Here is a 13,367-nt window from a genome sequence, read left to right as displayed (position 1 = left end):
AATTTAATCATGTACAACTAGTCATTTGCTAGTGAATGCTATAATGTAAATGCAGGGTTGTCATTTCTATTTATCATTTTTGCATGATCTCTAAGAACGACTGAGTAATTCTTAGTAGTACCTTTTACTTTAATATTTACAATTTTATTTCATGTGCAGCTTCTTTTTTTTCAGGTTTTATTTCACTCACAGTGCTTTTATGTTCAGACCCCCCTACACCTACCCTTTTATCACGGGGGCTCTTAAATGATAATATGTCAATAAAATTATTTAGATAATGAACAATATTGAATTACTTTATTGTTATTGTCATTTTGATTGCTTTATTTCCATGATAAGAGAAAAAATATTTTATCATTCATTATCAGTGATTATATGTGTTCTCTGATATAGAATATAGTATAAGGGGCACAACTCTGACGGGAAATTTAATACCGGCAGAGGAAGAATCATATAAAGTTAAAAGCACTGGAGTGACGTTTTTGAAATTTTCACACTAAATTGTCCATCTTAATGGCTCATTAGACATCCATGATAAGGATAGCTATAACACCTCTTTATATTAAAAAAAAATATATTTCAGTGAAGGATCGCTTTTGCCATGTTGAATATTTACTCAAAATAAATAAATGCATGGTTCTTTTAATAATTATTCATATTTGGTATGTACGCTTTTATTCCTACCAATCTCTTAATGTGTAGCACCACTTGTCAATTTTTCCTTGGTATCGTGCAGCACACAACCGAATCACACTTCCGGTAGACATAAGAGTTATCTTTTCCTTTCAATTTTTCCATGCACAATTGATTTTTGGTTTTTTTTTTCTTTCCGGCAAAATTTGTTCGTGCGTCACTTTCCTGTTTAACAATATGTCGTTTACTTTTTGTTTTATATGTTATCGCACTGCGTATGTGCTTTGTCATTTTGCCCTAATGATCCGAACAATATTCCTTGTAAAACTTATCTACCGAACACTGTTTGTCTTGTGTACGCAACCGTAAAATAAATAACTGAAACTTATTTCCCAAATGGCTGTTTAAATCCTAACGATGCTTTGGATAATTAAATCGAATCGGACTACGTATGAAAATTATTTTAATTTTTGTATTTGACATAAGTGATATGTAAAGGTAACTCACGATTCGTTAGTGATATATAGTTTAGGATATCTTAATTTAAGGTACTTTGTACACCAATAAGAACATGTGTCAATGTCGAATGTCAAGGACATTTTCTGAATGTTGCTTGTTTGTGCATCCATTCGTTTGTTGTGTTTGATCTTTTGATTTTGACATTTGATATAGGATCTTCTGTAATTTATTTACCTTGTATTACACTATTTTTGTGCTTCAATATTTACAATCATATTCTATTTTTTTATTTAAAGAAATAGTTGTATTTTGGAAATTATTGTTTTATACGCATTGATACAAATAGTCGGATATATTATGGAAATAAATGTACAAATCGTGACACAAGCATGAAATTTGGGATAAAGGTTCACACTAAATGATACTAAAAACAATCAGCTGCTGGCCATAAAAAAAAAATCGAAATGGCCACCGCTCATTTCGCAAATGGCGTCATATCAAATTGGCTACATTTCGTAAATCCTTTGAAAGCTGTGTTAAAGGTATGATCCAATGTAAGTTTTGATAGAACGTACATTACAGATCCTAAAGTACGATACAAAAAAAATACATAAATGAAGAAAAAGAGTGACTTCCGGTTCCAAATTGACGGCAAAAACGTGGAAAATGTCAATTCTGATCATTTCCATCAATTTAACAAGATATATTACTTACTTTGTTAAGTTACAATGCCTAATTTGGTTAGAAAGACAGGTTGCTTATCTTATAATTATCTGACATTGCCAATACACAAACCCATACAAGGAATGTAAAACCGGCAGCATTTACAGCTACCAACACAGCTGTATTTCTTGCATCCGCAGTTCAAAGTTCCTGACACGAGGATGCAACGGCAGCCAAAGAAGTCCATTTTTGTTTCCAACTGTCAGTAATTTGTTTCTTTCATCCAACCCCACTGTTCATAACTTGGTACACGTTCTTGTCGAATGCGCCCAAACATGTCCACCTTGATATACTTCTCTTATGATGTACTTCGCCGGAAGAGGCCGCTGCTTCGTGGCAAACGATTTAAATCGTGCCACGTTAACAGAAAATGTTGATGTTGCCATACATAATGCAAACAAATGCTTTAATGATGTCCATAACTGTGTCTTCATACTATTACAGGCACAATCGTCCGTTACATCTGGTAATACTTCCCATTACTGCCAAGCTGGGCTCTTCATTTTCCCACGAAATGCCGACACAGTGTCCCACCAACTACATACATGGAAGAAAGGACGAGCAGCTACACGAAGACCAAACGCATTTGAAATGTTATGTACAGAAAGCCATCAAAAATCTTTATTCCTTCAAAAACCTATCCACAAATTGTCCACGACTAACCTTGCTGCAATTCTTAATACTACATCATCTGTGTCAGTACAACTTAAAATTACTTTTACAACCACTTTCATATGGTATATATATTTCCCAACTTATTCGATATTCAAGAGCTTGCAGCACCTACTCAGACTTTGTAAAACGACATCACTGTCTGAGCAGAAAGTTGATGAACCAGGGGTATGTCAAAGAACGTTTCGTCCTTTTTTCTAAAAAAGTTCATCGGAAGGTACCAAGACCTTGTTGATAAATATTGCGTATAAACTTCGCAAATAATACATGATGGTCTTGGTGTATAGATTCTGCGTACTGTCGTTGTTTATCATTTTAACAACGTGTTATATTGTACTTTTATTTGTATTTGCTCTATTATTAATGTGACTTTTACTGTTGGATTGTTTTCTGTGATATACATTTAACGTGGCTCGGTACTTATACATCCCGTCAATGTGTTTGTATTATCTTTAATTTTTGCTGGTGTGTTTTGTAAATGCGACTTTTTGTGTTTCTTTGGTTCTTATAACGTGACTCTGTACTTTAAAAGATCCTGTCAGTATGTTATTGCTCTATAAAATGTCATTATGTTATATTTCTATTAGAAAGTTGGGAAAAAGATGTTGAACCACAAACGTCAAAATTATTCAATCACGCAGTGGAATGAACCATTTGTGGATTCTAATAAATTCTATAGAACTTTTGGACTATTTTAAATATCGGACTATTTCTTAGATTAATTCTTACATACTTTTGATGTTTTAACCCTGTATGCTAACATTGCCCACGTAAAATTTTTAAATTGTTTGTATAAACATTGAACGACAAAAATATGTGACGTATACATTTCTGACGTCAGACACAGTAATGAATGTGTTTTTAATTTGATAGATGCTTTTGTGTTCTGTTAAATTGTTCCTTTTAAAATTGTAACACGATGATGACTGCTGTACCCATATTTTGACTATTTTATTTATTATGTCTGTTTAGTTCACGCATCTCTGTAAATATAACGGAATTTGATGACACTGTCGTACAAAGTGAGATGTTTAGCGCTATAAAACCAGGTTTAATCCACCATTTTCTACATTTGAAAATGCCTGTACCAAGTCAGGAATATGACAGTTGTTGTCCATTCGTTTTTGATGTGTTTTGTCATTTGATTTTGCCATGATTAGGGACTTTCCGATTTGATTTTCCTCTGAGTTCAGTATTTTTGTGATTTTACTTTTTTTCAGTATTAGGCTTAGCATGGCCCAAAATTCGTGTATCTTCTTCTTCATGGTTACAAGGTATAGCTTAGATGTATCCATATTGAAATTGCAAAGATTATTTTCAACTTGATTGACATAAGCACTTTTATAAGTCTCTAAAGAAGCAATTTTGTCGGCAATAACTTAAACAATTACGTTTGGTTGTCATCTTTACATAGAAAACTAGCCAAATTCTTGGCGTTCTACCAGGACCAACAACTGTCTGTCTAGCACCAGTACCTTGCCGTTTTCTCGTCCAAGCCTTAAATTTATGCATTTAGTAAACATCAAATACAATGTCTACTCTTTTACATTTATAGGTTCAAGATTCTATATAATACAGTATGACATCTTTTGCATAATCATCAAACATTTTTGCTCCACATGGTGGCCTGGAATTAACAGTTACTCCAAATGATAAATGCGTCATAATTAAGATCAGTTGATTGCAAATCGCAGAATGTTTCAAGTACATCCCTTTACAACGTATAATACCACTGTTTAAAGTGACATCCTGAGACAAAGACAGAGGAGCAGTTTGGTTTTCATGGCTAAAGAAATCTTCCAAGCCAAACTGCCTACTTTTAAATGAAAAGTCTAGACAAGAGATCGCAATCACTTTTAAGGTTCTCCTTCTTTGTTTTTGACAAAGATGTTTCTAGTTTCATTTTACGGCTATGCTAGAAAATTATTCTTTTTCATCTGGTTATAAAAAGCAGGTTTTCCTTCGTTTTGCATTTGCTTCTAAAGATCTTCGTATTGTTTGGTCCCAATATCTCAATATGCTTATCTTACCTGCTACCGAATCAACAGTTTCCTTAAATGCATTGAATATCTACAAATCTGACGACTCTTCTAGAAATGGATTTCCAAACTCGTTCATCACTTTATAAAACCTTTTGTGTTTTCGTAAAGTCGTCATGATGTCGGTCATCTGTTGTAGAATGACTCAAACCATTAGATCTTTTAAATTCATCTACATCCAACGTCTCAAAGGGATTTTCGAGTAAACCTATGGCACCAACATCGCTTTTCACAATTGCATTATTCTGTTTTTTGTGCTTGATCAATAGTGATATAAAAGAACAATTTGCTGGTCTTAAATACAGTGAAATTAACATTTGCAAACTAAATTGCCATCTGTGGGTGATGTTCGTGAAGGGAAGCCATATCTCGGAGATGGATCGATAACCATCGAGCATAACTTACACGATCAATAACAAAATAATACGGTATATTGCTTGAAATGGACTGTTTGTAAAGTACGATATCTGAATTTATGAAATGAGCGTACTACCAAAAGCACAAGAAGTTCTTTATTCATAATTGAACGCCAGAAATAAACTGAGGTCGAGATGACTCTCTTTCCTAAGACCGGTCTTTCAAATCATAGAAGTCACAGAGTCAAGAGCTATATTTTCTGCGTTTACGTTTTCATAAGCCGACATTAACAATTCAAGCAAAACATATGCAGCTGTCTGATGCACATGTCTAGTCCTAGGTACATTTGAAATACATGAAAAGAAGCAGCCGTTCTAGTGGTTGCAATATCGGCTTCAATTCAGTGAGGGTACATGTCCATCCATAATCACATCATATATCACCAAGAATTTTAAACAAGCTATTTCAATGTACAATCCACAAAACATAACGATTAACTTTTTTTCCCCGTAAAAATCTTGCTATTTTTGGCTTAGCAAATACCAAAAGTGGTTGATCTGCAGCTTAATTGATGTTTGCCCGGGATTAAGAAAGTAACACACCTATTTCATCTTATCAAGCGAATGGTTGATCATTGCAACTGAATGGGCTTGTTTTCAAACTGTCGCATCATAGAAGTTACCTTTACTTGAACAGAAGAGAATATATTTTTAGAGGAATAGAATGACGACCATGCAAGATATGTTTACGAAATCCAAATCTTCGTGTGTTATATGAACTACGATTTACATCTGTGTGCACTTGAAGCGCGTGCAAATCGCTATCTATGTCTATAAATAGTTTTCGCATGCGCGAAATTGTTAAACGCATGTGTATCATAACCTTAAAATATGTTATAAAACTAATTCATATTATCATTAAAAATCAAAAAGCACTAAGAATATAGTTAATAGTTCAAATGTTTTTGTGTGAATTTTGTTAAATGCGCAAACCCTGAACATGTCAAATATTCTTGTTTATATACACATATCATGTAGGGAAGGTAGCCACCAAGCCTGATAATATTTTATACTAAAAGAAGGTCAAAGATAAGGTTTTCCAAAAAAATAGGTATTTTCGAACTGGAAAAAAACCAGCCATTTTAGAAAAAGGCCGTGGTCATCTTAAAAAAATGATTTTTTTTTGGCCAGCAGTTTTATTTTAAAAAGTATATAATAATGATGCTTCATGCTAATGTTCACGCTTGTATCATCATTTGCACAATTCTCTCGATTTTGCTTGCTAATATCTCTCACTACTGAGACGAGTGACTGTGTTATAATCATATCAAAGTATAATTTACTTCATGCAAAATTCATTGACAAACGCAATAGTGTGTCAACGAAGCGTACAATACAAAAAGGTGTGATGACAACGAAGCGTAAACATCATGAAAACAAAGACACTTTTAAACGTGGTTTTTTTTTCAAGACACAACATAAAGATACAATCTTAAGAAGTTTGTTTTATTTTCAATATGAAATTAGCAAAACTGTATGTTTTAAAAGCTATGAGGTACGAGAAACATTAATTTTTGAATATTTAAAAATACCAAGCACGTTTTATCATTGATATCGTCGTGCGTTTTTTAATGTTTGTATATAAAGATGTCACATTTTTGAAAAAAAACTTTTAGTAACTAATGAGTATTATGACAAAGAATATATTGGAGCAAAATATCCGAAGAATAGATATTGGATTTACTTTGAAAGTATAATTGTTTATTGTCTGAACTCGGTGTTACACGGTGTGTTCGATTCGAACGCGTCATCTTCCGGTTTCATCTGTATCGGGGTTATACAGGGTGCTAATGCTGTCTTAAGTACAAATAAACAATTTGTTATTGGTTAATGTATTTTCAGCAGACGTGTGAAGAATCAAGTGGAAATACAATTGTCAATGTTCCTGATTAGGAAGTATAAGAGTGTGTGTGAGCAACAACAGTAAAGAAAGAGACAAGCCAGCATAGTTTACACTTGTAGGTGAAGTCCCTTTGCTTACAAGCTTTCTACGTGCTAAGACGTTATCAAAATAATGACAATGTTCATTTTGATAGTTCATTGCCTTAACTTAACTTTTAAGTCTGTATGTGGTCAAATTCATGAAAATTTATTGAATTATGAACTATTTATAAAGAACTGTGTACATGTATCTTTAAATGTTTAGTAGTGTTTTAAAGTAATTAAGGAATAATATTTAATAAAAGTGTTGAAGATATTTTTGTTTTGAGTATTGGGAATACTATTCCTTAAGGGAAAGCCTTGTTAGTGGTGTAATTTGAGATTGGCCTGCAAATATGCAGTATGGACTATAGAGTTTTCTATGCACATAACTTAACATGAACTTGATGCAAGATTATATCAATCACTGAGGATATGTGTATAACCTCATTTGTTGATATCTTTGGCGGAAGTACATGTGATACATCCTCATTCTTTCAATATCCAAGTGGTAGTTGGTTTAAGGGCTATGTTTGGGCAGGCAATACATATTGCCTGTTTGGGTTGATGAGGTTCTTGATAAGTTCCCCCTCTCCCACCCATAAGTATCAAAATGTGGATATGTTTTTATATATTTAAAATTTTAATATTGGTATTACATGTATGCATTTTGGGTTGATGAGCACGAGACAACATTAGAAAAACATAAGCATTACAATGGGATAATGTTGACAAAACAAACCTTCGTTCTATCGATTTTCAAGGAAAAGGTCAATTAGGGCAAGTGTATTGGTATGTTTGTGTTTGCTTTTTCATTACAATGTTAAAAATAAGATTATATATCTTGGATGACAATAATGTTGATTATAATGCTTCATTTTATGAGCTCCAGAGTAGGTAAATAACTGAGAAACAACTGCACACTATATCCGGGAGCTCTTCTGCATTGCATTGTGCATTGAAGTCCACATTTTGGTTTCTGAAACGTTTAGATATTATCTTGTGCTCGATTCTTTCCTCTAGAGTTTTCTATGCCCATAACTTAACATGAACTGGATGCAAGATTATATCAATCACTGAGGATATGTGTAAGACGTAGATAACGTTATTCATTTAGCTTTACACCAGGACTTTTAAAATTATGAGCAACCATCTATACAGGACCACTTACATTACTACTGAGTTCTTTGATTTCTGAAAACAATGTCATTGCATAACATACAAATGTAATTATAGATGACAATGCTAGACCATAAAGTTCAATATCACAAGACGGGGACTAGAACGTGACAAGTCACGTGAATGATAATTCAGGCACATCTCAGTTCCAGCAACAAGTACTTGACAGTACCAATCATGATACAGTACGCCACAACCAATTAGATTGTCACAATTCAGTTGAAATAGTCACTACATCACTTGGTATGTCAGTTTACGCGACATATTTGGACCTTCCAAATGTAAATGCCATTACTAAAACAAGTATAGAAGCGAATACTTATTCACCAGAACAATAACGAGATTATCAGTTTAAAGATCCAGACTTATTGTTAATACTGTTAAAGTTCATGGACAAAAACAGAACCATAAGAGGCTTCAATATTCAGATGCAGTCCAATAGTCAAAACATGCAGTACATGCAATTTACACAAGAAGCCAAACAGGAAGGCTAATTGTCCGCTTATCCAGTTCTATGCAGGTGCACCAATGGAGCGTGTCCACTTTGATTTTCTAGGACCACTTCCAGAGACGAAATTTGGGAATGCCCATGCACTAGTTATGTACAAACTGCAGAACATAAAGCAAGAGCTGCTGTGAACGATTTTGTCCCTCGTTTTTGGATTTCCATTTCAGGTTTTTACAGACCAAGGACGCAATTTTGAAAGCAAGCAATGCGTCTTACACAGACAAGATGGTTTTAACTTTTAGCATAAAGCCCCTTTGATATTACATAACTCGCAAAACCTGAAATGAACTGCCTGATTTTTTTATATGTGTTAAACAAATTAGCATAAAATCAGAGGAAAATCTTAAAGAATAACACTTACAGAAACGATAACACAATTACTTAAGTAATAAAGAAAACAAAGAGCCAGAAAATTGAATGTCAGGTTTATCAATACCTTGTAATGTTGTAGATCGAATTTGCTATAGAAATGTATTAAATCGAAATATTTAGTACAATGCTGATAACTTTTAACAAGCTATGATATAAAGAACAAGCATTTGTGATTCAAAACCGTAAAGTGTAAGCAGTATGTTTTCGAATAGGAAACAAGATTATAATTATCTTCATCAGTGTTCATGTTAAACTATATTAAACGGAAACAGTAACATATCTGTTGATGGTTTAGTGATACAATACGATACTTTTCTGTTTGACCTTGAGTTAACGAAAAGTTTACTTAACGAATTACTGATAAATTTAGATAAACAGAAAGTGTAATAATAAGCATTCGAATGATATATACTATAGAGTATGTTAGTCGGGTGCATTAAAACCGCTAACTATGAGTCTTTTCTAGAAATGTCACTCGTTTATCAGTATTGTTACACGATAAAGGGTGTCTACTACTGTTGTCTTTATTTGAAATTAGTTGTATGTTGAATCATTTAAGGTTGATGACCTTACTGTCATCAAGGAATAGTATGTGCAACCTTTCAATAGTTTTTCCACTGTTGACTTTCGGATTTACTTTTATCTAGAAATACTGGGCAATACAAACATAGTGCTGCACATCAAAATGTCACACTTCAATGTTAAAGACCATTAGAAAAATTCCTTTGAAACTCTCTTCGTTAATAGCATACTTATATTTGGCATGTTAACGAGTTTTTCCAGATGAATTTATTTATTTCATTTCTATAGAACTGTTTAATTTTTAATTGTTCAAGTAGTTAATGCCATATCATATGCTATTATTTATATGAAAACGAGAATATTTATAAAGTTATCATCAAACAGGAGAATTTACGACAAAAGAGATGATTTCAGTTTTCCAATTGTGAACTTTCCATGTCTTAGTAGCGATATTCCAGCATTACTTGCATATGAGGTATATATCTCCCAATTGAAACGATATTCCCGTGCTTGTACTCCTATCGTGATTTTCTTAAAAAATGGTGCTGCTCACAAGGAAGTTATTAAACCAATAATTCCAAATGGTGAAGTTGAAATCATCTCTCCGTTAATTTGACTGACGCCATCATGAGTTGGTTGACAATAATGGAATAAACGTTTCACAGATGATATCAGATATGTTCCTTACGTCGTAACTAAAATCCTCTTCCCTTTCATGAATTTGACCTACCAAATCAGACTATATACCAGGTTTGAGCAACACGATGTGTGCCACATATGGACCAAGATCTGCTTACCCTTCCGGATCACCTGAAACCACACCGAGGTTTTGGTGGAGTTCGTGTTGCTAAGTCTTTAGTTTTCTTTGTTTTGTCATGTGTTCCCTTTTTTTGTCTGTTTGTCTTTTTCATTTTCAGCTATGGCGTTGTCAGTTTATGAGTTTTACTGTACCTCTGGTATCTTTCGTCCCCATTTTAAGAAGTGAGGCATCCAAACATTCATACCGATTGATCTATGAACGTTGGAGCAATTTAATATGTCTCTTGAGTATTTGTTCTTGATGACTAGTTGCACCTTGGTAAGTGAAATTCATAATGTTGAGTTTTGTAAAACATCTATAGAAATAATTGGACGATATGTTGATATCACTTGTTCTCGACGTTCACACCCCCTTATCACAGGATAAGACCTACCAAGTTAGACTGTTACCTGAGATCATCCCCAGGTTTTTTTTTGGTTTGTGTTGCTCAGTCTTAAGTTATCCTTATTGTGTTTTACATAGTATGTTGGATGTCTCTAATTTATCTCGTGCCTCTTTTTTCACTTTTATATACGACATTTATTATCATAACACCCTCAGTTCAAAGATATTAAGTTGAATTGTCTTCAAAAGAGTTTGATGATGATAATGATGATGATAATATTGGTTGTGAACTGGTGATAATCAATAATAAGCACAAAACACAGGTGAATTTTAAAAGAAATACCAAACTACTACTGTACTAGTTTGACACCGACAGTCGGATTTCTCCTCCGAAAATCGTATGCCCTATAATAACACGTATTTTGGGATCCAACTTTAGCGTATGAAGCCACTAAATAGCAGTTACAACTAAAACCATACGACCCCATACATCCAACACAAACTTCTTAAAACAAACCACCGGTATTTGCAGTTAGAAATAATGCATTTAAAAAGATATAGTTCATTTTTAGTCTGGATCGTTCGAAGTGAACTTCTTCAGAATAAAATAAATAAATCTGAAGTGATCATTATATAATTTTAAAGATATTACATTTTTTCTATAAAACTAAAACTATATAAAGGTCAGGCAATATTTAGATATTTTATCATGTACAATTCTACGTAATTCAACATAATAACATAATCACTTTTTTCATAATGTGTCAGTGGTTGCAAAGTATGTGCAAATTACCAATGGCGTCTCTAAGAAGTGAATGTTTTTTTAATGAATTCTAAATTTGTATCATAACAATGCTTTTACTATATCAAGACTTTTTATTGATATTCCAATATACGTGATATTGTCCACTATAAAGTATCGTTCCCTAATTGTTACTTCAAGTTTATGATGGGCGTTTTGTTTTTCTCTGTCATGTCCTAGATGATGATATCAAAGGAATTGTAGAATATACAAATACACAACTGAAGGGATAGACGGCTTTTCTTGACTAAGGCAATTAAAGGTATCCGTTCGTCTGGTAATAAGTAAAATGGGTGTCGGAAACATACATTATCGATTATGAAATGTTTAATAGCAATCGATAATCCATATTTGTGTTTCATTCCATTGTATACAGTCTGGTCAACAAAGCAATTTGTAAAATTAAGATGAATCATATCTGGGGTACATCTGGATAAACAGTACTTGAACGTAAACTCATCTTGAAAAAACTTAACATTCTCTTGTTGTTTTGGTAAAAAGATTTGTTTCTAACCATCCGGTTACAAATATGAGATGATTGAATATTTTTCTTGGAATATATACTTATCATGTATACACACATGTCCCTGTTTAGCAAATGATTGTAAACATTTACAAGACATTTAACTGCAATGTACACGGACAATAGACGATACACTTATCACGGTCTTGTAAATATAACTCGACAATTCGGATGCTGATAGTACCATTCCTTGAAAATTAACCGATTATAACCCATAGTTCTGAAATGTAGAAGTTTCAAATACAAAATTCAATGGGAATGCATAGATAAACCACAAAGTGTTCAGTAATGCCTTATGGCCTTTGTCAGCAAATCTGTTTCAAACAGATTGTTTTCTGGGATAAAATAATGTAGACATGTTTCGTATTCTACACAGTAAATAAGTCTTCTATTACAATCTGAGAAACACGAAATCATATTCTCAGGCTTCCATTCTGATGGATTTATCTCTTCACTCAACCAGAACATTATTGTTTTAAGGAAGTAGCAATAAAGAAGATCGTCATGGTTCGGTTTGATGAGGTCCTTCAACATAATTTTCATTAACGCATAACATAATAGCTGAGTATAAGCTTCTGGCATCAAACCGCATTCCTCAGTACATCCACAATGTACAAGCTTCTTACAAAATGATGAGGCCTTAGAAAGAGTTTTTTTTTTTTAATTGATCCTCTTTGTCCCTTTGTCATCCATTAGCGCCTTGACTGGGTAGCATAAGAACCAATTTCAATATGATGATAGCAAAGGAATTGTAGAATATACAAATACACAACTGAAGGGATAAAAGGCTTTTCTTGCTCGTCCCCTTAAACACATGCCTTAGTACATTGCACGTTTTACATGCTGGAAAAGACTAGACCAAGTTGAGGGAATACCCTCAATTAGTCTTCCTTTTTGCGCAAATAGTTATTTTCTTGGTTCTTTAACCATGCTAACCCCATCTAATAAGTTTGTGTCATCTTACAGTTATACCTTGGTGATTTAGGCTGATCATCATCATGCTTTATGTTAAAGTCACATCTTCAAATACCATCAACATCTCCCACGAAGTTTTTTTTTCCTTTTCAAGCAATCAGAGAACTATATCACAACCGATATAGACATGGATCACGATAAGTGTGTGTTGTCAGGTGCATTTCAAATAGTTATCAAAGGTTCCAGGATTATAATTTAGTACGCCAGACGCGCGTTTCGTCTACACAAGACTCATCAGTGACGCTCATATCAAAATATTTATAAAGCCAAACAAGTACAAAGTTGAAGAGCATTGAGGATATAAAATTCCAAAAAGTTGTGCCAAATACGGCTAAGGTAATATATGCCTGGGATAAGAAAATCCTTAGTTTTTCGATAAATTCAACGTTTTGTAAACAGGAAATTTATAAAAATGACCACATTAATGATATTCATGTCAACACCGAAGTGTTAACTACTAGGCTGGTTATGCCCTCGGGG

General features: G+C 33.4%; 1 protein-coding gene across 1 annotated transcript in view; it reads left to right on the top strand.

Moving 5' to 3' along the window:
• The window catches only part of LOC139498786 (uncharacterized), a 598,641-nt gene that overhangs the window by 503,881 nt on the left and 81,393 nt on the right, over positions 1-13,367 (top strand). The gene's annotated exons all lie outside the window — the stretch shown is intronic.

The sequence above is a fragment of the Mytilus edulis genome, chromosome 12 (genome assembly GCF_963676685.1).
Source record: "Mytilus edulis chromosome 12, xbMytEdul2.2, whole genome shotgun sequence".
NCBI classification, from domain to species: Eukaryota; Metazoa; Mollusca; class Bivalvia; order Mytilida; family Mytilidae; genus Mytilus; species Mytilus edulis.
The sequence above is the reverse complement of the archived record's forward strand: the minus strand, read 5'-3'. Positions and strand labels throughout refer to the sequence as shown.